At 42.9% G+C, this 26441-nt stretch overlaps 1 protein-coding gene and 1 long non-coding RNA gene across 3 annotated transcripts in view; both read left to right on the forward strand.

Annotated features, from left to right (window-relative positions):
• The window catches only part of LOC138948777 (uncharacterized), a 408503-nt gene that overhangs the window by 50500 nt on the left and 331562 nt on the right, over positions 1 to 26441 (forward strand). The gene's annotated exons all lie outside the window — the stretch shown is intronic.
• Positions 11154 to 22638, forward strand: LOC138948766 (uncharacterized). Of its 2 annotated transcripts, none has more exons than XR_011450076.1 (4): positions 11154 to 11193; positions 14402 to 14471; positions 15163 to 15241; positions 21824 to 22638. It is a non-coding gene; the product is annotated as an uncharacterized lncRNA (long non-coding RNA). The 2 variants fall into 2 exon arrangements; XR_011450077.1 differs by lacking the exon at positions 11154 to 11193 and adding an exon at positions 14029 to 14240.

Here is a 26441-nt window from a genome sequence, read left to right on the forward strand (position 1 = left end):
CTCTCCCCTTTCACATCCGCCACTCTCAGTCACTCCAAGCATTCAAACGAGCACTTAAAACACACCTCTTCAAGAAATACAACCCCTGATTTTGTTTTTCTCAGTCCATCAGTTGGCTACATGTAGTGTATTTGTTGTTTTAGTGATAATGTGATTATGTATATATATAAACATCAAGGGCTGTTTTCAGAATTCTTGATAACATGTTCTGTTTGATTAAGGGTATTCAGCTGGTATTTCCTTGTTTTCACTACCTATTTTATTCATGTTTTTATTACTTATTTAGTGGAAGCCAGCATGTCGTAAGAGGCGACTAACGGATTCTGTTTCTCTTTTTACCCTTGTTAAGTGTTTCTTGTATAGAATATAGTCAATTTTTGTAAAGATTTTAGTCAAGCAGTATGTAAGAAATGTTAAGTCCTTTGTACTGGAAACTTGCATTCTCCCAGTAAGGTAATACATTGTACTACGTTGCAAGCCCCTGGAGCAAATTTTTTATTAAATTACATATTCTTACCCAACTCACATAGATAGCAATAACTTCGTTTGGTTGCGAAGACATTGAAGCACTCTTACATGGTAACATGGGCAGATAACTCTTAAACAAAAACCACATGCCATATAAGGCATGGTCCGTAGTGGTTATCTCCCCTGCAGGTGTACTGCGCATGCGCAGGATGTAGACCGGTGACAATCATTCCTTTTCCTTCAACACACGGCGCTGGACGTGTTGGAAGTGCTCTGGCTTTTCTTTAAGCCATTGGTCTTTACTGCTGTGGAGACCATCGAATCTCGGTAACGTTGTTTCATCTTTCTTCTCTTCTTCAAGAATTGGTGAGAGATTTCATTTTTATTATTGAGAGAATTTTTCTTGGCGTATTTGAGCGTTTTGCATCTTGTTGTTGTGAGTTCATTTTTCATTCAAAATGGCTGACAAGCTGAAAGATAAAGAGAAAGTTCGGAGTTCAGCCAAGCAGGTTAGCTCTCCAGGTTCTCAATCAGGCAAAGCGGGCAAATCTAAAGCAAAGGCGGCTACGGCCTCAACTACTCGTAGTTCTCAGAAAAATTCTCATAGTGAGAACTTGTCCGTTGTTAGCGTTCTCAACCCGGAGACTCAAGAATCCTTTTTGTTTCCATTGATGCCTAACCTACCTCTTCTGACAAAGCATTTTCGGAGAAAGTTCAGGCTCCTCAAGCCGATCAATCTTTGAGTAAAGCCGATTTACTGGCTATTTTGTCTTCTTTTAAGACAGAGGTGCAAGACATGTTAGCGACGGAACGGCAGATAGCGTTGTCTGCTTCACTGCCCCTTCCGTCAGGAGTTGGAAACTCTAAGTCTCTTGTGCGGGTTCGTTCAGAACCATCTGCGACGGTTACGTCCGCTGACGTAGTCGCAGAACCAACAGTGGTGTTGGAGTCGTCAGGTTCTCCTTTCGACAAATTTTTGTCTGGTTCTCAGACAACAGCACCTCCTGGTCCTCTCGGCGCTTACGTGTCGGCAGGAGGTGTTCTTGGCGAAGTACGCAAACCTGCGGCAACGGTTTCCGCTGTAGCGGAAGTGCATACCAGCCATAAGGTTCATTCCTCACGTCAGCCTTATGCCCTACCGGGGTACGGGTTGGGGTGTGAAGAGCATGTGTCCGCTACTTCCGGTAGTAGGACAACAGGATCTTTCGGTTGCCATTCTATGGGTCCGGTTGGTGCTGATGCTTACCAATCCACTGCCGGTTCCGCTTCCGCTTTGGCAGCTGTGGCTTCCGGTGGCAGGATGGTACTGCCTTCTGCCGCTAACACTTCTGTGTTGGTAGTTGGCACTCATCAGCCTTCGGTTTCCGGTTCCGCTTTTGCGGCTTCCGCTGCTGTTTCACAGGCTGCATCCACTTCCTCTCCCAGCGTTGTAGCGGGAATGGGGCAGGTGGATGGTGGATCCGTTCACGGAGTTCCGGCTTCCGGCTTCCGGGAATTTTTCCCAACCTTTTCCGGTTTCGGCACATGTCGCCTCAACGGGATTGGTTTCCGGTTCTCATCCCTCAGATACTGAAGAGGATATGGAAGAAGAAGCTTCTGAAGCAGATGGGGATGCACCTCTTCGACTTCCGGCTAAGCTGCCATCTTTGTTGGCACTAGCAGCAGAGGTTACTGCGCACTATTTCCCTGAAGGGGTAGCTGTAGCATCTTCATCTGCTGTTCCTCCACCATCAGCCTTTGCTGATTTTGCTCCGTCTCATGAGCAATCTGCGATCTTCAAGTTTTTAGAGTCTCCTTCGGTGGCTTTTCAACTTGCAAAAGTTTTTTCAAACGATGTTTCTTCCCCACCTCTGCCGCTGTTGTCAGCGCATGGGGAAGCTCCTGCTTTGGCTTTGCCTTGGCTTGCGACTCCTGGACGTGTGGCTCATCACTCCGTGACCACCAACCGGAAGCTTCGTCTTGCTAACACTGGCAGGAACTTGATCAATTCCTTTGCCTTGCCTACGGTTCCACTTCCGGTTTCATCGGACATGGCTACCATTAGGCAAGATGGTTACTGCAAAGAGAGACTTTCCGTTTGTAAGGAAAAGGATCTCATTACTGTTGAAGAAGGCTGCCGCTCTTCCTTGAAATTAGCGTCTTCGACCGAGACGCTGATTCGCTCTCTCTCGCGTGCGGTTACGTCCTCATTGGATCCGTTTGTCTTCAGACAGGACGCAGATCCGAAGGACGTGGCTTTGCTCTTTGCAACCTTAGCGAGGGTATCTTCAGAGCAAATGGCAATGTCTGCAAAATTGTACGCGCAGACTGTTCTCTAGCTTTTCAACTTGCAAAAGTTTTCTCAAACTATGTTTCTGCCCCTCCTCTGCCTTTGCTGGCAGCACATGGGGAAGCTCCTGCTTTGGCTTTGCCGTGGTTTGCGTCACTTGGACTAGTAGCTCATTTCTTAGTGAGTACTAACCGGAAGCTTCGGCTTACTGCCAATTCTAAGAACTTGATCACTTCCTTTGCCCTGCCTATGGTACCAAGCAAGCATTCGGCAATATGGTTATAGCATGACTGAGAAGCTGTCTCGCTCTCTCTCTCGTGCGGTTACGTCCTCATTGGGTTCCGGTTCCACCTTCAGCTTTGCTGATTTGAGCCTTCTCAGGAAAATCTTCGAACTTTAAGTTCTTAGATCCTCCCTCGGTTGCATTTGGACTTGTGGAAGTTTTCTCAAATGATTCTCCTCTGCCACCACTTCTTTTGTGGGCAGTGCTCGGCGAAGCACCTGCTGCGGTGTTGCTTTAGCTTGCATCACCCTCTCAAGTAGCGCATCACTCGCTGAGCGCTATCCGTAGGCCTCGGTTATCACCAAGCCTAAGAACTTATGTTATTCTTTTGTTCTAACTACGGAGCCGCTCCCGGTTACACCGGACTTGACGAACATCCATCTGGATGTTTATAGCAAGGAGAATCTGTCTGTTTGCAAGAGCAAGGATCTCCTGGCTGTGGAAGATTGTGGCCGCACTTCTTTATAATTATCGTCTTTCACCAAGACTTTGATTCGTTCTCTCCCTTGTGAGGTTACGTCCTCACTGGATACCTTTGTGTTCTGTCGGGACGCATATACAAAGGATGTAGCTTTGCTGTTCACCTGGGGGAAGGCCTCGGCCGACAGTATGGTTCTGTTGGCGAGACTTTGATTTCTTCCTTGTTTGAGGGTTCTTTTTTCGTTTCCGCCTCTATGCAAACGCTGACTCTTCTCTAACAAAGAGAAGCTCACAGCAAAGGAAAGCGCACGGCAGGCCTAGGCTTTGTCTTGTTATCAAAAGAAAAGCACTAGGCTAGACAGTCTCGGCTTTCGCTTTTTATCCTCATGCTCTCTCCTTGGGCGCTGTGCCAAATACCCACCCCTCTCTCCCCTCGGAGCAGGTTAGCGGTGGGGGTCGGTGGGCAGACAAAAGCACGCTTTCACTCACACCTTGGCAGTTATATCAACTGGAGTCTTAGTGCTTTGCATCACACTTCTTCCCGCCTTTGTGTTTTTTTACCACTACACAGCGGCTGGTGGGGATTAGGACTCCCATTTGATTGAGGGAGGCACTGGGGCCTTCCTATTGGGTCACTACCATAGATCGAACGAATGTTTACTTCCACAATTTGATACACAAAACAGATCGGAAGTGGCAACATTTTATTTAATTCAGAGCCTCAGGCAGGGCTCTGACTTTGATTCTAAGTCAAATGGAACCCAAGGACGCTTTGATCCCTTTTGGGGAGACTGTACAAGCGGCCCTTTCTAGAAGTCCTGAACTCCAGGTGGAAACTGGAATTGCAGGGCTGCAACACGTTAAATGTCTAAAACAGCATCGCCCTGATATAGCCCTTTGTGGTCGGCTGGGCGTTAAGCAAACAAACAAAGGGCTGGAACATGCTAGTGTCTTTTCTCGAACTGGTTCTCAGACACGATCAAATAATGGATTTTCACACTTTTGCTCATGCAAGGCGTTCCCATTGGTTCTCCCTCCACCATCGAAGCAGTTTTCTGTCTCTTGTGGAATTCTTTCCCTTTGTCAGAGGAGAACATGCGTTGATTTAATTAGACAACACCACAGTGGCCTTCTGCCGATATTCGTCTCCCCGTTCTCGGACCCCGAAGCATTGAAGATCTATACTACAAGCCATATGGGTGGCTACTGTATGGGAATCATTGAGATGCTCAGAGACTTCTGCCTCAACTCTGGATTTGGTCCAGAGATCCCATAGGGGTTCAACGTCTTCGTTTTTACGTGTCACATTGACTGGCTTGGACCAAATGGCGTAATGTTAACGGAAAGAACTTCACTTCTCTCCGTTCAATACAGGTGGCGAACCACCTATCCTGGCTTTCCGAATTTTCTCCCACGTCTTTTAAGTAAGACGATACGCGATATCAGTTACACTGAAACGGCTAGGTCGCAATATTCATTTTGGGGCGTTATCGCCAGCGTGATTAAGGGAGCCTCTCTTCACTTGGCTGAAAACAAATCTCCAGTCCCGACTGGCTTGGGATTTGCTCCTAGTTTTAGATCACCTAAACAAAGGTTCTTGTTCATATCCATCAACACTGGTAGAGGCAATGACTTAGGTGAAGTCAACCTTAGCTAGATGGACTGCCACATTGATTAGGCATGCCTACAAGTGGTAGCAAGAAAAAAAGGGGGGGGGGACAGTCAGTCCTCCCTCTTCAGGCAGCACGGACTCAAGAAGTCAGAGTGTGGGCCTCTTTTTTAGCTGTACTCAAGTCTGGGAGACTTGCATAAGTATCCATGCAGCTTATTGGACGTCCAAGGACGTAGTCATGAGTTTCTATCTGCGGGATATTTTAAATACTCGCTATTATAGTACACATGGTCTGCCAGCGGTAGTCGCAACAGGACAAGTACTTACAAGATATTGACTGTGAATTGTTTCCCACCACCTAAATTAGCAATCTGCTATTTATGTGAGTTGGGTAAGAATATGTAATTTAATATAAAATTTCAAAAATAAATTTTGATTTAATTAATATACTTACCAACTCACATATTGAATTCCCTCCCAGCCTGCCCCGCAAATTGTATAAAGGGTATATGTTTCAGGACGGAATGATTGTCACCGGTATACATGCATCCTGCGCATGCGCAGTACACCGGCAGGGGAGATAACCACCACGGACCATGCCTTATATGGTATGTGGTTTTTGTTTAAGAGTTATCTCCCCATGTTACCATGTAAGAGTGCTTCAATGTCTTAGCAACCAAACGAAGTTATTGCTATCTATGTGAGTTGGTAAGTATATTAATTAAATCAAAATTTATTTTTGAAATTTTATATTAGTGCTTTTGTGAACAAGAAACAATTGACAAGTGGCTCTATCCCATCTCCCCCCTTTCCCCGTCGCGATATAACCTTCGTGGTTGAAAACGACGTTAAACACCAAATAAAGAAAGAATATTAGTGGAAGAATTTTTTGTAATGTATGTTTGATGGTGTATGCTTTTAATTAAGCGTTGTTGACTATGAATGTAGGTGTAAATGCTTGAAAAACTGTTTTAATTTTAAATGTGTCAAGCGCAAAGAGCATAATTGTAAAGTTATGATGTTGCGCTATATAAATGCTCATTTATTATTATTATTATTTTAGGAAGAGAATCGTTCTGTCTTTGGGAGTTGTGCATCTTTCAGGAATGCTGTCTTACATATACCTTCAGAAAAGGTTTGTAAACATTTTCATCACGAGACTTACAAAAGATTTTTGCATTTTCTGTTACAGCACCAGCAGGTGAAGATTTCAAGACAGACAAAACAGTCAACGTGCAGATGGAGCGTACATCAGAAATACCAACATCGTCCAGTGCTGACAGCAACGTTGTTTGGCTGAAACAAGAGGCAGCTGAAATACCAACATCATCCAGTGCTGACAGCAACGTTGTTTGGCTGAAACAAGAGGCAGCTGAAATACCAACATCATCCAGTGCTGACAGCAACGTTGTTTGGCTGAAACAAGAGGCAGCTGAAATACCAACATCATCCAATGCTCACAGCAACGTTGTTTGGCTGAAACAAGAGGCACCTGAAATACAAACATCGTTCAGTGCTCACAGCAACGTTGTTTGGCTGAAACAAGAGGCAGCTGAAATACCAACATCGTTCAGTGCTCACAGCAACGTTGTTTGGCTGAAACAAGAGGCACCTGAAATACAAACATCGTTCAGTGCTCACAGCAACGTTGTTTGGCTGAAACAAGAGGCACCTGAAATACAAACATCGTTCAGTGCTCACAGCAACGTTGTTTGGCTGAAACAAGAGGCAGCAGCGTCCAGTGCTTACAGTGAAGTTGTTAGGCAGAAACAAGGGGCAGCAGAAATCCCAATTGATTTTGGAACCATTGCAGACACAGCTTCATTTTCAGAACAAGATTGGGGTACATGTTAGATTGGGGTACATGTTCTAATGATATCAAACATGAAAAAGATGGTGTGGGGGAAGGTGGAGCCAGGCCAGTGATGGAGGTCTCCGACAAGTGCAAAGAGGAGTGTACATGCAATGCGGGGCAGGACTTCAAGACTGAGGCATTCCCAGCTGTGACCGAGACCAGCAGTTCAGCGGCTGAAGACATCCCTGCAAAAAGTTTGAGAATCCACGTGTTGACACATACAGGAGAAAAGCCTCACGCTTGTCCTCACTGTTCAAAGAAATTTTCTCACAAAGGGCATTTGAAGACCCACATGTTAACACATTCAGGAGAAAAGCCACATGCCTGTCCTTCTTGCAAAGTGAAATTTGCGCAGAAAGGAAATTTGAAGACTCACATGTTGACACATACAGGAGAAAAGCCACATGCCTGTCCTCATTGTGTAAAGAAATTTGCTTTAAAAAGGTATTTGAAGACCCACATGTTTACACATACAGGAGAAAAGCCATATGCCTGTCCTCATTGTTCAAAGAAATTTGCTCGGAAAGGGGAATTGAAGACCCACATGTTAACACATACAGGAGAAAAGCCACACGCCTGTCCTTCTTGTGAAGTGAAATTTGCTCTGAAAGGGCATTTGAAGGAACACATGTTTACACATACAGGAGAAAAGCCACACGCCTGTCCTTATTGTGTAAAGAAATTTGCTTTAAAAAGGTATTTGAAGACCCACATGTTGACACATACTGGAGAAAAGCCACATTCCTGTCCTTATTGCAAAGTGAAATTTGCTATGAAAAGGGATTTGAGGACCCACATGTTAACACATACAGGAGAAAAGCCACACGCCTGTCCTTCTTGCAAAGAGAAATTTGCTCGAAAAGGGTATTTGAAGACCCACATGTTGACACATACAGGAGAAAAGCCACACGCCTGTCCTCGTTGTTCAAAGAAATTTGCTCAGAAAGGGCATTTGAAGGCCCACATGTTGACACATACAGAAGAAAAGCCACACGCCTGTTCTTCTTGCAAAGTGAACTTTGCTCTGAAAGGGCATTTGAAGACCCACATGTTGACACATACAGGAGAAAAGCCACATGCTTGTCCTTATTGCAAAGTGAAATTTGCTATGAAAAAGGGTTTGAAGACCCACATGTTAACACATACAGGAGAAAAGCCACACGCCTGTCCTTCTTGCAAAGGGAAGTTTGCTCGAAAAGGGTATTTGAAGACCCACATGTTGACACATACAGGAGAAAAGCCACACGCCTGTCCTCATTGTTTAAAGAAATTTGCTCAGAATGGGAATTTGAAGGCCCACATGTTGACACATACAGGAGAAAAGCCACACGCCTGTCCTTCTTGCAGAGTGAAATTTGCTCAGAAAGGGCATTTGAAGACCCACATGTTGACACATACAGGAGAAAAGCCACACGCCTGTCCTTCTTGACCGGAACGGTTGGCCTAGTGGTAAGGCGTCCGCCCCGTGATCGGGAGGTCATGGGTTCGAACCCCGGCCGGGTGGCTGCTCCGCCTGGCATCTGGCATTATGGGGTTAGTGCTAGGACTGGTTGGTCCGGTGTCAGAATAATGTGACTGGGTGAGACATGAAGCCTGTGCTGCGACTTCTGTCTTGTGTGTGGCGCACGTTAAATGTCAAAGCAGCACCGCCCTGATATGGCCCTTTGTGGTCGGCTGGGCGTTAAGCAAACAAACAAACAAACCAAAGACCCACATGGTAACACATACAGGAGAAAAGCCACATGCCTGTCCTTCTTGCAAAGTTAAATTTGCTCAGAAAGGGGATTTGAAGACCCACATGGTAACACAACAGGAGAAAAGCCATATGCCTGTCCTTATTGCAAAGTGAAATTTGCTCGGAAAGGGGATTTGAAGACCCACATGTTGACACATACAGGAGAAAGTGTGTATTGCATATATTGTGTATTGCATATATGATTATATGTGGTGATTTGTGTCTGTATGATTGTATTATGTAGGTTGTACTTTTAATTGTTCTATTCTGTATATATAGATGTTCCTTTGTAAAGGGCCTAGAGCCATGTTAAACACTTAAAAATGTCCAGTAATTATTATTATTATTACAGTGAAACCCGGCTATATTGAAATCCCGGCTATATTGAAAAAATGTTCAGGTCCCGGCTGAAGCTCTACTTTTTCTTTGTTAAAAAATGTTGGCTACATTGAAGTCGGCTATATTGAAATCCCGGCTATATAGAAACAAAAATTCAGCCCACGGGACGTTTTTACCTGGCTATATTAAATGTTTGCTCCAAAGATTTGTTTAACTTTTTATTTTTAAGAATCATTTTTGAGATGGTTCAGAATTCAGACCTGTATCTTTCTCATGATTTCCTTGCATTGGGGACGGATCTTCAGAATTTGGTGAAGACTTACATGTCATACTCAGGCCAGGTATTTTCCATCAACGTGACGGAAGAAGACATGAAAAACCTTTACTGAACTGCCGATGCCCAGGATCCTACATGAGTATGTGGGGAGATGGGGATGGATTGGACACACCCTCCGCAAACCATCAACCAACATCACCAGACAAGCGCTGAGGTGGAATCCCCAGGGCAAGCGAAAGAGAGGCCGTCCAAGAAACACCTGGCGACGCGACCTGGAGGCCGACACCAGAAAGATGGGCTACACCTGGAGTCAGATAGAAAAGATGGCCCAGGACAGAGGACTCTGGAGAGCTGTTGTTGGCGGCCCATACCCTGACAGGAGTGACGGGCATTGAGTTGAGTGAGTTAAATGTTTGCTCCAAAGATTTGTTTAACTTTTTTATTTTTAAGAATCATTTTTGAGATGGTTCAGAATTCAGACCTGTATCTTTCTCATGATTTCCTTGCATTGGGGACGGATCTTCAGAATTTGGTGAAGACTTACATGTCATACTCAGGCCAGGTATTTTCCATCAACGTGACGGAAGAAGACATGAAAAACCTTTACTTTACTGAACTGCCGATGCCCAGGATCCTACATGAGTATGTGGGGAATTCATGGTTTGAGTAGTGTACTGGGTGTGCCTGTCCAGTCTGTGTACCCACAGAGGTTTCAATGTAAGAAAGGACCTCCATAGAGTTGTGCAGCCTCGCATCTGTCGAAAAAGTGAGATCAACACTTCCCAGGAAAGCTTGCCGAGTATCATGTGGACGTCTTGTCTGGGGAAAAACAAACCTGCGTCAACCTGGGTTCCCAACCACTTTGTGGTTTGTGTACCATACTCTTGAACCGCGTGTCTGTCAGTGCTGATCCCAAACTTTCGGAAAGGGTTATCAACATAGCTTAATGGCATGATGGCCTTCTTGTGTGTGTGTGTGTGTGTGGGGGGGGGGGGGTGGGGGTGTGTATTTTTTCCGTATTCGACATTGAACTTTTGAACAGCAGTTATGTCATTTTTTCTTGAAATGTTTAATGTGTCTCTTAGTTCGGCTCCAATGGTTATTGCGCGCTTCGCTATTATAGCTTATTCTGAACCATTTTGCACTTACCCCTCTCTCCCTCTCTCAATCAGTTGACGTTAAACAAGGCTGTGTTCATGTATGAAATTCTAAATGACGACTGTCCTAAATATTTGCAATCACATTTCAAACATGCCACAAAAAGATATGGGTCCCAAAAAATCATCCCTCCTATACCTCGCATAGACCTCTACAAATCGAGCTTAGCCTTCTCGGGAGCGTTTCTCTGGAACTCCTTCCCACAACAGATAAGAAATGCAACTTCAGTGAAAGTGTAACTAAACAAGCAAAAAGGAAAAACATCGTTCAGCAACCTTTACACTTTGATATGAAGAAGGGCCTCATATACTGTCGAACTGCGAGAAAAAAATTTTTTCTCTCACTCGGACACTGTTTGACGGACATGTGAAGTGCGCGCCAGGAACGACAATCTTCTTAGTTTACCTGATTAATGCCCTTAATTTTTGGTTCTGGTACTTTCAGTTCCGGCTGTTGTCATCAATCTACCAAAATAAAAGATCAAACGGAGTTTTCGATTTTTATTTCATGGTTCAGAAAAATATTGCTTATTTTCTGAAGTCAACCGTTTTAGCGAATTTTTCTTTGATTCTTAAAAGTCATTTCAGATTTAAAAAAAATAGTTAACGGTTAGTAATTACCAATATATCGTAAGTATTAAACAATGGCGACTGCATGTGAGAGGGAACAATAAAGAGACCAAAAAGCAATGTACTCACAATATATCGTAAACAAACATGTCGATAGGTTTTGGTAAGAAGACACAAGTGCGATGAATGTGGTACCAGTATTTTTGTGGTAAGTAAGGATGTATTTCTTTGCTGTAAGCACATTTACAATGCACATTTTATCTGTTTAGCAACATAAACGAAAGCATGGTACAGTGCCGCTTGTTTGTGGTCTATCTTTTCGCGGCAGATGCGTAACAATTAGGGTCTCAGTTGGAAAAAGCTGCTCGGAACCAGAGCAGATTTGGCTTGGGTTCTTTGAGTGTGAATGATCGACGAGTGGCTTGACATTTTTAACGAATCATTACTGTAGCCTACTTGAAACCATCATCTGTTTCTGAATTTGTCATCAGTTATGATTGAGCAGTCTCATAGGAATCGTCCATAAAATGTTAAACCAAAAAAGGGCAGACGATTCTGAATCACACAGGCTGCTGTACAAAATCAGATCTAAAACGATATTTTGAACGGGAACATACCATTACGTCCCAGTACCATTACGTCCCAGTACCATTGCGTCCCAGTACCATTGCGTCCCAGTACCATTGGGTCCCAGTACCATTGCGTCCCAGTACCATTACGTCCCAATACAATTACGTGCCATTGCGTCCCCGTACCATTAGGTCCCAATACTAGTGAATTTAATTTCTGAGATGTTACTCTAGCAGTGTAGCGACACGTTTTGTAATAAAAATGCGTTTTGTAATAAATTTATTACAAATCGTGTTCGGATTACACAATTTTTATAACAAAACGCGTTCAACACGATTTGTAATAAAAATTGTGTCCGTACATAGCAGTATTTCACAAATAAAAATAAAATAAAAAGATGTGTACCGGTTAGTCGAGATGAGGTGAAGTGGACAAAAATAAAAATAAATAAATAAATAAATAAATGTTTGTTCATGGGAGAGAAAAAAATCCTTCAGGATATAATCAGAAACTGTAAAGGATATTGCATGTCAGTTTGTTTGTTTTGAGGCGCTCCTTGCTTTCCTTACAGGTTTTCTGAGGTAACCATGTTCTTTCTTTTAAAATGAACTGAAGCACGCTAACCTAAACTGAAGTGTAAAATTAATATATGCTTTAGCGGTGCTCGACACAAAGAAAAATACCGAAACAGTACAGTACACCGCTTTGTATTCCACTGTATGTAACCGAGCATGACATGACTGTAGGCTTATTTACTGAGTAGACGATGTTTAAACCCGTTTCTGAGAAAAGCTAGACTGACTGTCCAGTCATCGAACCTTCAGCACATAGACACCGAGACACACAGATAGCGAAACCCATACACGCACAAATGTAGACACAGACACCTACATACATACGTACAAAACACACACACACACACACACACACACACACACACACACACACACACACACACACACGCGCGCGCAAGAATATACATACATGCACAATTTATTTATGGGAGATTTATTTATTTATTTATGGGAGATTTATATAGCGCTTGACGTGACGTTTTCTCTAAGCGCTTTACATATTAATTTCTGCCGTGTGAGATGGAATTTTTTACACAATATATCACGCATTCACATCGGCCAGCAAACCTCAAGCCTATTAGGGCGAGCATTCACCTTTCACGGCCTTTATTCCAAGTCACACGGGTATTTGGTGGACATTTTTAGCTATGCCTATACAATTTTGCCAGGAAAGACCCTTTTGTCAATCGTGGGATCTTTAACGTGCACACCCCAATGTAGTGTACACGAAGGGACCTCGGTTTTTCGTCTCATCCGAAAGACTAGCACTTGAACCCACCACCTAGATTAGGAAAGGGGGGAGAAAATAGCGGCCTGACCCAGGGTCGAACACAAGTGCGTTACCACTCGGCCACCCAGTCCCATAATCATGGTTACAATCAGTGACATAGACTAATTCTACATGGGACAATGTTTCAATAACAAATCATTTCATTTTTCTTCCTGTTTAATGACTGAACAAACACAACCGTATCTTTAAAAATCAACAACTGCATATTCTGGTAAAATCCTGGTTCGTATGTACATGTTTAACATTTAACATATTACTCTGCAACCCTCCTGCGATCAAAATTCCTTTTGGATTCATAAATCGAAGACACTTGAATTAAATATTATTGGGCGAGAAACTGTTATGTTACTTTACATAAACAGGTACTGTAAGTAGCACACGCCTAAAAAAAAAAGGAACATTATAAAGGCCTTCTACTAGCTGTTCTTCTTTTCTTCTCCACGATCATCATCATTATCATCATCTCCACAATCATCATCATTATCATCTCGTCGTCGTCATCATCATCATCATCAACATCAACAACAACCAACAACAACAACAACATTTTTTTTCTTTTACAAAACACAATAGAAAAGAGAAAAAAATAAATGTGTCAAGTAAGTGCATATACAGGCTTCAACATTATTGCTACGTAAATTTAAGCAATCTTGAAGCTTGAAAATACTCGGATAATATAAGGTAAGATACTCCGTACTTATAAAATCCACTGTTCATTTTCATCCTTTCGCTGACCTACTCTGTCGTACAATATCCATGCCACACACACACACACACACATACACACACACACACAGTACACACACACACACACACACACACACACACACACACACACACACACACACACACACACACACTGCCCAATTGTGTTGGGACGTAATGGTACGGGGACGTAATGGGTTTCCTTTATGGGACGTATCGAGATGCAATTTTCTTGGGACCTATCGACACGCAATTTTGTTGGGACGCAATGGTACGGGACGCAATGGGATTGCTTAATGGGACGCAATGAGACGGCATTTTTTTGGGACGCAATGGTACTGGGACACAATGGTACTGGGACGTATTGGCATGACCCCTTTTGAACTGCGACGTCTGCGTAAATGCCCTGTAACAAAATACCTTGACCTGGTCATGTGTATACACATCAGCTTCTATTGGGAAGATCAGTATTTTATATTAATCACAAATACAAGATTAGAAATAGTTCTGAAGATCGCCTTTGATTTCAGTTTCAGCGGCAAACTAGCAGATCTGTCCAAACCGGCATCGTTACATGGTTGAAACCTGAATAATCCCAAATAGATCTGAGTGGGGGTAAGTTTTATAGTATTTCAATTTTTTACGGCAGTTTTATTTAAAGATAGTGTAGTGGATGTCTCTGGTGAAGACTACAGTTATATGAATTTTTTGTTGTAATATTAAAATGATTGTTCTTTATTTACACAATTGAATAATTTGTATTTATTTGTTTGCAGATGACGGCATACTGAGTGCTCCAAGAACATACGCCTGCTGGCATTTTGTGTCTTTTCTGAAGACGTTGAGGCAAGCAGAAGTCACGGTCCTGGCCACACACACACAATGACATGAACAAGAAATGATATTTGTTCATGGGCATATTCAGTATTAAAACTTTATTACCATGCAAACGCAACGATTAGAATTTAGAGAAGGTCATCGGTCACACACACACACACACACTGGGCGGATCCGGAGGGGGGTTCCAGGGTTTCCGGACCACTTAGGAGCCGGCCTTTGTATTCTAAGTGACGATTTTGGAAAGAAGTTGGCTAATTAGTTTGCTCAGGTTGCGCCAGATCGATCAATTGTCCTTGTTGTGATTCAAATTTTTCTTCTTAATATATTTACTTTTTTGGAAGGTGTATTAGGGGATGTTTCTTGGCTCAGATTGATCCATTTTCCTTGTTTTTATCAACATTTGTCGGACCCCCCCCCCCCCCCCCCCCCAAGGTGGTTGAACGCTTCGCGTCTTCAACTAAACGCTTCGCGTCGTCAAATTGTCCCTAAAAGAAATTTGGAAACTCCCCCTTAAAAATGATGTGATCCGCCCCTGCACACACACAAACACACACAAATAGAGAAGTAATAAATGGATACAGTTTTTCTTTATTTATATTACAATCAGATGTGGTCGTAGAACAGGCACTGTAAACAAAACCTAGCATGATATACCACTTGTGTGATGTTTCGGTCAATATCTTTATTTTCCTTTCAGAAATACATTGGCGTTTTGAATGTCAAGGGAAGTGATACAAATGCTGCAGCGGGCTATCAAGAACGCGAAGGCAAACAAGGTAAATACCTACTTCTGACATTAGTTTACTTATTAACTCTTTCTATACTGGCCATTATCTCCCCAGTCTCTCCCCAGAAACTGGCCATTTGCATGGGTTTGCAAAAAAATTCTCAAAAATAAACAAAGCAAGATGCAGCCTTCAAACTCAGTCATAGGTTTTATTGTGAATATATTGTTAAAACATATGCCAAAGTTTGGTTTCATTGTTGTGAAAAAAAATAAAAAACGCTGGCGCTGGACCCGAGTACTCTTCAGACTGGCTCGCTCCCCCAGTATGAAAGTTTTTGTCTTGTGCACGTGGATTTAAAAAAAATATATATATATATTTATTTATTTTACACAATTAAAAAAATTATTAGAGTAAAATAAAACATTAAAACGTTCATAATAAACAATAGTAAACAAGAATTTAAAAAAAAAAAATAAAAAAAAATAGACCGCCCATGCCGGGAATCGAACCCGGATCACTTTAGCCATAGTCGGAAACGCTTTCCACCAAGCCACCAATTCTATCATTCGCCAGTGAACTCAAATGCCTATACTCCTCGCGCACAGTGGTACACGCACGCAAAGCACGCACGCACGCAAAGCCTGGTGTCGCTGTCGCTGGCTGGCTGGCGGATTAGCCGAACGGCTGTTCTATCCCACCGCGAATCGCGCCCCCCGTTAAGAGTCGTTTTTGTGGAATATTTCGCATTTAGGTCCCAGGTAACATTATGAAGTTTTAATACGATCAATCGGACCTATTATCAAGTTAGTGTATCAACTTTTGAAAGAACTGCGCCCAGTAGTTTCCCAGCAATAAGCTGTTAAGTCGAGACAGACACACACACACACACACACACACACACACACACACACACAGACACACAATTAAAGTCTGCTGGACCCTCCTACTGCGTACTCGGGGATAAAAATATGATGTCCAGAATTTATGGGTATATTTTACGCAATACGAAAAAGGGGGTATGTATTTTGACTTAGAAGCATTTTTTCTTATGAAGGCACTGTTTCTGTTTACTTGTTGTTTGGTTTTAATATCTGCAATCGAGGCGCCTTTCAGCACTGAAGCTATTGGACCGCCAAGATTGATAACATGCCCTAATTGTCGTAATGTTGAAGATATAGCTGATCTTCTAACCTTAAGGGAGGAGGCAGAACAACCTTGTGAAGACAACCAAGCCAAATGATTAGCGACTTGCATGGACCTTGGCGCTACTGGGTTGACGTTGTTTAACTGACACCAAGTATTCCAAGCTTTCCAGTGAGAGGAATAAACCGAATTTGTGGAAGCTCTGTGAGCTTTCTGAATCAACGAAACAGTGATGTCTGAAGCACCTGCGTGCAGAAGAGAATTTCTCACAACATCGACCCGTGAAGACGCAGAGACTGCGGATTTCCGTGAGGAATGCCTGTTCTTGGTTGTAGAAGCTCTCCCTTTACGAGATTGAGAGGGACGGGAGAGCCCCGAGACAGACGTAGTAGGTCCGGATACCAGTGTTGGCTTGTCCACAACGGAGCTACTAACACCAGAGAGGGCCGCTCCATCTCCACTTTTCGTAACACTTTCCCGAGCAGAGATGGTGGAGGAAACGCGTACGCAACCATGCCCGACCAATCCAGTTCCATGGCATTCACTGCCATTGCCTCTGGATCCGGACACAGGGAAACGAAGAGAGACGGAAGAACAATCGGAACGCCCTGCAAAATCCATTCCGTCTGCAACCATTGATTGGTTGTGCGACGAAACCAGTCCCGAAGGGGAACAGACACCTCCCAGCCTTGAGAGGCCGGATCCCAAGCCGCTGCAAGAGCTGACTGAAAAGGACGTTTGAAAACTCGTCCCAGCGGTACAAGTTTGGACATTGATTCCATTTGCCCTAACACGGACGCCAAAATCCTCACAGGGGCTCTGTGCTGCTTGTTCAGATTTCTGATTAAGTCTTGGAGTTTGTCCACTCTCCTGAGAGAGGGCCGAACGGTCCAGGCTACTGTGTCGAATCTCATGCCCAGGTAAGAAAACTCCTGAGCGGGAGTGAGATCCGACTTGGTCTGATTGACTGCAAATCCCATATCCAATGCGAGACGCAGGACGACATGAGTGTGAGAAAGGCAAAGATCTCGAGCCTGATGCAGAATCAGCCAATCGTCGAGGTACGCCCGAAGACGTACCCCCTTCTGCCGAATAAGAGCACAAATCTGTCGAACAACCATTGTGAAGATCCATGGCGCTAAGGATAGGCCGAAGGGCAGGGCCCGAAACTAGTATGCCTTGTTTCTCCACCGAAACCTCAACCACTTCCTGTCGCAAGGATGGATGAGAAGATGAAAATACGCGTCCAAGAGGTCGATGGAGGTGACCCAATCGCCCGGGCGAAGGGCGTCCCTGACCGTAGCTGGTGTTTCCATGGTAAAGCGTATGTCCCTTAGATAGGCGTTCAGGGAGGAAAGGTCCAGAACTGGGCGCCACCCCCCTGAGGCCTTGGGTACCACGAAAATCCGGTTGTAAAATCCGGGGGAGGAATGATCTAATACTACCTCCACCGCTTGCTTCCGTAAAAGGGCCAGAATCTCGGCATCTATGACCATGACTGATTCCTTGTTGGCCGGAAAAGAAAAGTGAGGGAGAACTCTGGTAAGAGGAGCCTTTTCCTCTTTCCAGAGAAGCCGGAACCCCGATCTGACTATCCCTACGATCCAATTGTTGGTTACGTTCTGCATCCAAAATTCGATCGCCCGAGACGGACCGCCCACCATCACGGGGATGGAGGCTGCAGGGATAATCAGATCGGGGGGGAATCATTGGGGGTTGGGCTTTCGCCCAGACCCCCGAGACTTGCCAAAGGAAGGCTTCTTATTGCCAGAAAAAGCACCCCTTCCACGACCTCGAGAGGAACCAGAGTTTTGCTTAAAGCTACCTTTAACCGCAGGGGCCATGTAGGTAGCAGAGCCGGATTGTATGGTATGACTAGCGGAGCGTTGAGTGTATCTGGCAAACTCCAAATCCTTTGCCTCTTGGGTCTCTTTGTGAAGAGCATCAAGAGCCAAAGGACCAAAGAGCGCCTCCTCCGTGAAGGGAGATGTGCGCAAAGAGTCAATAGTTCGCCGATCCTGCAGTCTGGACTCGGAGAGGAAGTTATTCCTTCGAGTAAAAACTGCATGAGCGTAGAGCCGTGCTGATGACGCCATTTGTTGCGCCGAAACTTTAGCCAATGCCGACAAAAGAGCCACCACATCCTGTTCGCTTGCATCTTGCCTGAACTCAAATGGTTCTAGGGAAGAAGTAAGCGCCCGCGTCAAAGAACGCAGCAGCGTATCCGAGAGGGATGCAAGTTCCAGTGCAGATCTGCCTGTTTCCTCTAACCCCAGAAGAGAAGATTCAGTGTAAGGAAACGCTTTATCCTTCTTGAAATGCTCAAAACGCAGGAAGTCAACAGCTGGAGTCACCGGAAGTGGAGCCCGAGGTAGGGCAAAAGTTTGAATCAACCCGCGATTGGACTGTTTCAACACTAACTTCCTGTGTGTGGCATGGCGAAACACAGAAGCCTGCTGCTCTGTGGCCAGCCATGAATCCACTGAAGGAGGAACCGGTCCATGCGCCACCAGAAGTGGCACTGGTCGAAGCGGAATGTTACTACCCAGCGGTGGGTGAGTAGCCAAATCTTTCGCCATTTCATAAGCCACCAAGGGAGATTCTGAGAAACGAAACCCCGAGGCGACAGGTTGCGATGGTAAAAAATCGTCAACCGCTGATTTAGGAGGAGCAGAAGCGTCTACAGCTGCGACCACTCCCTCCGGAAAATACCGTGAGGTCACCTCTGCTGCAAGAGCAAGAGCCTGGATAAACCTTGCCGGTAAACGGAAAACTTCCTCATCCTGTTCGGAATTAGTACTTCCGTAAACAGACGAAGAGTCTTGCGCAAAAGCGCTTCCTTCCGGTAAGAAACCGCGTTCAGTACACTCAGTATTACTGGCAGCGGTAACCGGAACCGAGCGAGGTCGATCACCGGAAGTGACCGCCTCTCGAGATATCTGGCCAATGTCCTCTTCCGGTTCCGCAAGCGGACCGGAAGATGCCTGTGCTATCGACGAAGCGTTATGTAGAATACGCTCGCGACGCACCCCCAGTGGGGTGGCACAAGAAACGTCCGCAAGAAAGGAAGGTGTACCCGCTATTGGACGCTCTTGTAAGACACGATTGTCACCCACTGTCGCGGAACGACAGCTGACTTCCTGTGCCTGACCAGACATACCTTGAAGGTGAGGGACACCTGAAGCCAGTTCCGGAAACGAGCATGGCCACTCGTACCGACCGGAAGACGGAGACTCAACCGAGACGTCGGCCGACGTAACGGTAGCTGAAGGTGTACGCAATTTAGCCAAAGATTGCACACCACCAACTCTAGAAGGAAGAATGGACGTAACACGACTAGCCGCTCTCCTTTCCTCAGCAAAAATGTCTTTAAGCTGACCAGCAAAGGAATGAAAAATATCCATCATTTGCTCCTTGTCTAACGGAGCTTTGTCTGCCGGTTTAATGCTAAGTACAGGAGCGGCAGAATCAACAAGAGACTCAGCAGGAGGATCAATAACAACACTAAATGAAGTATCATTGATAGGGTCCGTGACATGAACAGTAGGATTGGCTTTCGTTTTCTTAGCTGACCGCTTAGAAGAAGAATCTGAACTTGCTGATGCAGACGCACGTTTCTTATGTTCTTTGTCAGACATGTTGACCGAAAAAGTTGTAACAAACAATTTCTACAACAGAAAACGCTAGCCACAATACGAAATAGAAAGGTCTCACCCGAACGTAGAGAAAACCAGGGAAAAACTCAGCTTCAAAAAAGCTGAAACGGCCACAAAAGGCCGGAGCGTGAACCAACACGTCTGAGCAGCTCAGGCGTTGGAAGAGAAGTGAATTGAAGATGGCGGCCGCGTGTCACGTGGCGATAAGGGGAGCCTACCCTGAGGTATCACGTGGTCTAGTGACTGTGTATGTGATTTTTCTTTAGGGGAGTGGCTTCCCTTGTGTTACCAGGGAAGCGTGTTCAACGTTCAAGCACTTAACGGAAGTAAATTGCTATTTATGAGATTTGGGGAAGTAATATGTAATTTAATGACGTATTTCCACAAAAGACTGCTTGCAGAGAATCATGTGATGCCAATGACAGGTAAGGACATGTGGTAATACATACTACGTTTTGGAACCAGGGAAAATGCAGCACAAATTATTTATCAACCAAATTGATTGACTTGTGCACCATGACAAAAGTTTTCCTTGATCCATAGTAAAAGGTCTTTTGCCAGAAAAATTGCTCTGAACATCAAGTACCCTGCAAGTTGTCACACATTTACATTATTGAAATAAAAAGAAAACACACCATGCAGTAACCAGGTTAGGTACGTTAATATCTATAATCAATATCTCGGCACGTTATGTACTGCCTTCTTCGGGATGGTAAGCTGAACATTATTGAACAAAATAATCGGTTTAGATTGCATTGTATACTTTGATTCCTGAACGAAGAAACTGCATACTGCATACAACTAGGACTGTAATATCAGCTTTTGCCTGAAACACACACACATACACTTATAAAATTAATGCAATGTCATTGTATGAAGCCAGAACAATCACTAACTTACATAGTTGGTCACACAATTACCCATCACTGAACAATAAATCGAAGTCGGGTGGATTCAATGACTTCTTCTTCTTCTGCGTTCGTGGGCTGAAACTCCCACGTACACTCGTGTTTTTGCACGAGTGGAATTTTACGTGTATGACCGTTTTTACCCCGCCATTAAGGCAGCCATACGCCGCTTTCGGAGGAAGCATGCTGGGTATTTTCGTGTTTCTATAACCCACCGAACTCTGACATGGATTACAGGATCTTTTCCGTGCGCACTTGGTCTTGTGCTTGCGTGTACACACGAAGGGGGATAAGCCACTAGCAGGTCTGCACATAAGTTGACCTGGGAGATCGGAAAAATCTCCACACTTAACCCACCAGGCGGCCGCGGCCGGGATTCGAACCCTCGACCTTCCGATTAAGAGGCCGACGTCTTACCACCCCGCCACAGCGCCCGTCGATTCAATGACTAAAGCAGTAAAGGCTTTGAAAAAACCCTCATCACAAAACATCCCCCCCCCCCAAAAAAAAAAAAAATAAATAAATGAAATAAAACAGGTTGTGTATATATAGCGCAGTAAACACCATGCAGGTACAAGCAAAGATTTGACAGTGATTATCCTTGTTTTATATAGCACACATTTTCTAGTTTTAATCTCTCTCTCTCTCTCTCTCTCTCTCTCTCTCTCTCTCTCTCTCTCTCTCTCTCTCTCTCTGCATGGAAAGTAATTTATTGACCTGTGGGTTATTTGCGTTTGTATACACATTGGTGATTCGTAAACTATATATGTTGAAAGAGATTGTCAAACAATATTATATGGGGTGTCTTAAAACAAATGTATATCAACAAAATCTGTCATTATTATCAGGCACACGGTTTTAACAAAGCTATGTCACGGAATGCAACATAAGTGGCTTAAAAAGTCGTGTTTTTGTGTGTGCAGGATATTCGCTAGGACAGGACCTCAAGCTGAACCAGCACAACAGCGATGCATTCTTCCATGGCTTCCACAAAATCTTTCACCTATAGCGGGCATTGCATACAGATAGTCCAAAGAGGGTTAGGGTTACCCTAACCCTCCTTTTTAAAAATTCTTTAGACCAATTATCCCTCTGTTCCCATGTTAAACATGGAATAATTTTGGACAAATGCGAGGACGTTAGCTTTTTTTAATTTTATTTTTGTTATCATTTTACTTATCATTAAACCTTGTTTAGATTCCGATTCGTAAACCATTTACAGTAATCCTTTGTTTTTTAACTTTGTTCATCTTACCACAGTCACTTCGTTGTTTAGATTTATCATTAAATTTGTTACCATTATGCAGGAAAAATGTAGAATAAAACCAGGAGAGCTTTCGGTAGAAGATATTTCCTGTGTCAAAAGTTAATGCTTATTCTGATTGATGGGTGCTCCAAACTAAGTTATTTTGACTGCCTTATTCGAATTCATTTCCAAGACAGGGCTGAGAAGTGGAGAAGCTTAGGAGAGTATCGTAAAAATTGTCTGGGTGTTTAGGCAAAACTTTCGAATATGTCAGATTTTACTTTAGAGGATTTTAAATACTGTTAACTGACAGTAATGCTATAACTTCTACACCAATTGACCGGATAACTTCATATTCAGCATACTTAAACTTGATTTTATGCATGTGCAGTTCACAAAGTGGCAAATTTGTAGGTTAAATTATCTAACTTTTGCATCACCAATGACACCAACGCTTTCGTGTCTGAGGATTGCCCTGAACCTAGCTGTAACTGCATGCTTTCTTCAGGTCATCGATAGCCTGGGGGTTGAAGGGGATGTTTTTACATACTCAGACATTCAAAATAATCAAAAAGGTAAAAGCCTGAAGGGTTTAAATTAGGTAAAAATGGCTACCGCTCAATGTCAAAACTCGTTCTGTTTAGTCGACCCCCGAATTTGGAGAAAAAAATTAAAATTGCACAAAAGTCAGACCATTCAATTTACAAAATTGCCACTTACTGGAAAGGCAGAACATAAACTTGAAGTTAATGAATACCATATATAAAATAATTGGTTCAACAGATGCAGAAGTGCATGGTTGTGGGTGTCCTTTTTAGGGGGGTCAACCCTGTAGAAGAGACGATTTTCTTTAATTATCAATCCGTAATATACAGACATGGGATTCTTCCGTAAATTTACGGAATTCCGTAAATTTTTAGGCTTCAGGGATCATTCTTGAGATTCGTGCAAATCCGCTGAGAAAATTTTGGGGTATATGTAGGTATAGACCCAAGTTTTTAGGCCGGTCCGCTGATCGCGACGCTCCATTCCATACTATTCTTGAACGGTTGGTTCTTAAAACGGTCAGACTGTTGCTGGTCGATCCGTATGGGAACGCACTCTTTGTCTCCTAGTCCTACAGTCACCGTTTCAACGTAGCTATCGGGGATTCAGTATAAGCATACCGTATGAGAATGATTCGGCGCCATTTTTACATCGTTTCGAGCCACCTGCCAAAATGATGAGGAAGCTAAAGCGAGACGAAACCGTTCTATCCCGGGAAATTGACCAGCAGAAGTACAAGAAAAATCTCTGGAGATTCGACTGGCTCGATGAAGTTGTATCATTGAGCTGGAAATACGAGAAAGGCCAGAAGACACAAGACGTGAACTGAACTGAAAGTTGGCGATGCTTTTGCTAAAATCAACTTGCCGGGAAAAGCTCAGTGCACTTTGTGCAACGATGTTAATGTTATCAACTACGGTTCCAATGGAAAGACTGCCCTCAAAAGCCACTTGAAAAGCAACAAGCACCTGACTATCCTGAAAACCCAGTCGTGTAATCAGTCACTGTGGTCGTTTGGCACCGACAAGGTAAGAACATTGAAACCACACCGTCACACGCCACCACCCACCCCCGCCTCTCTCTCTCTCTCTCTCTCTCTCTCTCTCTCTCTCTCGCAGTCTCTCTCTCTCTCTTTCTCCTCCTTATTTTGAGTCTTAGCGTAAAATTAATTTGAGAAACATGGGAAGGAAGAGAAAGGGGGGGGGGGGGCTATGATTAAGCTGAAATATGCATTTCAGGGCCATTTTTGTGTGTCTAAAACACTAAAAGCCTTCAGCTTCTGGGGGCTTCGCCCCTAACCCTGGTCAACCTCACCAATATTAGTATGTTATTCAACCCTACTCAAAAAGTTATGAACCGATTTTAAATCTCTTTTCAGAGTTTGGTAAAGCTTAATGAGTTCGACATCTCCTGTAAGTTTCATTGCCAAACCCTAATTAGTTTAGCGGGTATTCCCGAAAAACCACAGGGTCAGTGCTAATATTGGTGTTCATGGCCTAACCGGAAAAACTTAAAGTCCAAATTAAAAATATCCTTGATTTTCTGCGGCCTTTTTTAACCCCGCACATGATCATAAAATAACATTTGACATATGAAAAAAAATATTTTGGTCATGAAATATATCCGGGGTAGATTATAGTGATTTTCTGTGTAAGTGGACATGTTGGTGACATTTTGGTCACTTTTTTCAAAATTGATATTTTTGGTATACAAGTATATACCAATCGATTCTATATCAAAAATGAATGTGTTCTGTGCAAAAAACTTATTCCGGGTCAAATTAGGTCAAAAGTTATTGACAAAGTTATTTTAGTCATAAACAACACCGATATTAACCCTGGCCGAAAACTAATCTATAAATAGCTCAGCTGTTTTTCAAGATAGAAACTTGTACCTTATATGTTTTTTCATCTACGCATCATTCTCAACACGATGGTATCAATTTTATTTAAAAAAAAATAAAACCAATTTTTAAAATTTTTGACCATTCACTACACCTTCACCGTTCAAGATACACATTTGTTCCTTCTTTTACAAATGCAAAATTCATCAACAGCTACCTCCTACAACAAACAGAAATCAAATCCAATAAATCAATCAAAAGTTATGACATCAAGAAAAAATGAACACCAATATTAGTGACTTTTTCACGTTTCAACCCTAAAATAATGGTTGCCAGGGTCAAGCATTTCCACTTAGTTCTCAAAGGGCTGTGTTATATATGTTAAATGGCATTACAAATAAGGCACAATTTCAAAATATCTCAGCTCTAACTTTATTTTTCAACCTTTGAGAGCCATAAAACCATTACAGCTTTCTTTTGCCTGTTACAGCCTAATGCATAGTCATAGGGTGGTCAAACAAGAATAATATACATAAGAAAAAGGCCAGGATCATGATTACGAAGAAAAAAAACACTTAAAATCAATATTAAAAATGTTAGCTTTTTGAGTTGAGTGAAATTTTTCTAAGTCCAATTTAGTCTTGGACTGCACCAATATTAAGGTTAGGATCAACCCTGAGATTGTAAAAAATAATCATAAAAAATCAGTGCTTGTTCTTCTATTACTTTTAAGTGCACATACTAGTCTGTAAAAGTAGCGGCTACAATATCAAGGGTTGAAATGGTGAAAATAGGTGAAAATAAAAAAAAAATCCTTCTTTGATCCAAAATCAGCATTTACTTTCATATGACATTAAGTGTCAAAATTTAACCTAGGATTAGGGTTAGGGTTCCAATTTGTTGCTTGCATTGTACTGAATCAATTTCTATCCATGCACACATGCAAAAATGGACATGGAATTTATTAGAATTTTTTCCAATTTTGGGGGTTGAAACATGACAAAGTCAACTAATATTGGTGTAAATCGTAAGAAGTTTTTTTTGGCGCCAACGCTATTAAAGAGAGACAAGTGATTGCTTGAAGTAATTAAGGCTTGGAAAAGGTAGATGTCAGTTCTGTACATCATTTAAAGTGTTGAAACTTGAAAAATACAATCTAAAAAAGGGTTAGCGCCACTGTTGTAATTTTTTGACTTTTTCATTAATATTGGTGTAGAACATGACTATTTTCAAACTCAGTAAAACATACATATCTAATGATTGGATAGGCCTAGAGAGAAAAGCTAAAGTGATTTGGAATCATCATTGTATGCTCTACCAAACCCTGTTCGACCCTAGGTTTTTTTTAAAAAAATCTCAAAAATTCTCAAAAAACTTGAGGTGTTGAGAAGTTGCATCTTGAAACGACCTGTTGCTGCATTTTTAGCTATATCTTTCTCAAATATATTTTTCGTGTTTTTTCTTTTCAGAGACAGGTAGGTAGTCATGCAAAGAAGGTACCCTGTGATTTTCAAGGAAATCTAATGATAAATATAGCTCTTAAGTCGACTTTTTGGAGTTCTAGGGTTAGACTAAGTTTTTTTTTTTCATTTTTTTTTGTCATTAAACATTGTTTTCACCAAAACTAACATGGGCATTGTGTAAAGATGCATTTTATGTACCTTCTCTGCCAAAGGGAACTTGATTTGACTAAAAATAGACTTTCAGTGAACTTAACAAGATGTGGTCTTTCTTTTGTTTATACTGATGAGAGTTTTGCTTACCCAAAGCCCATATTTTCAAAAAGTGCCTCATTTGGGCCTTTATAAAACATAATTGAGAGCCAGGTATTGAAGTGACCTAGAAATGTCTAACCCTGAGCTCATGATATTTTTGTGCCTAACGTTTCTAATATTGGTGAGGTTCA

This window comes from Littorina saxatilis, linkage group LG15, assembly GCF_037325665.1.
Source record: "Littorina saxatilis isolate snail1 linkage group LG15, US_GU_Lsax_2.0, whole genome shotgun sequence".
Lineage (NCBI taxonomy): Eukaryota > Metazoa > Mollusca > Gastropoda > Littorinimorpha > Littorinidae > Littorina > Littorina saxatilis.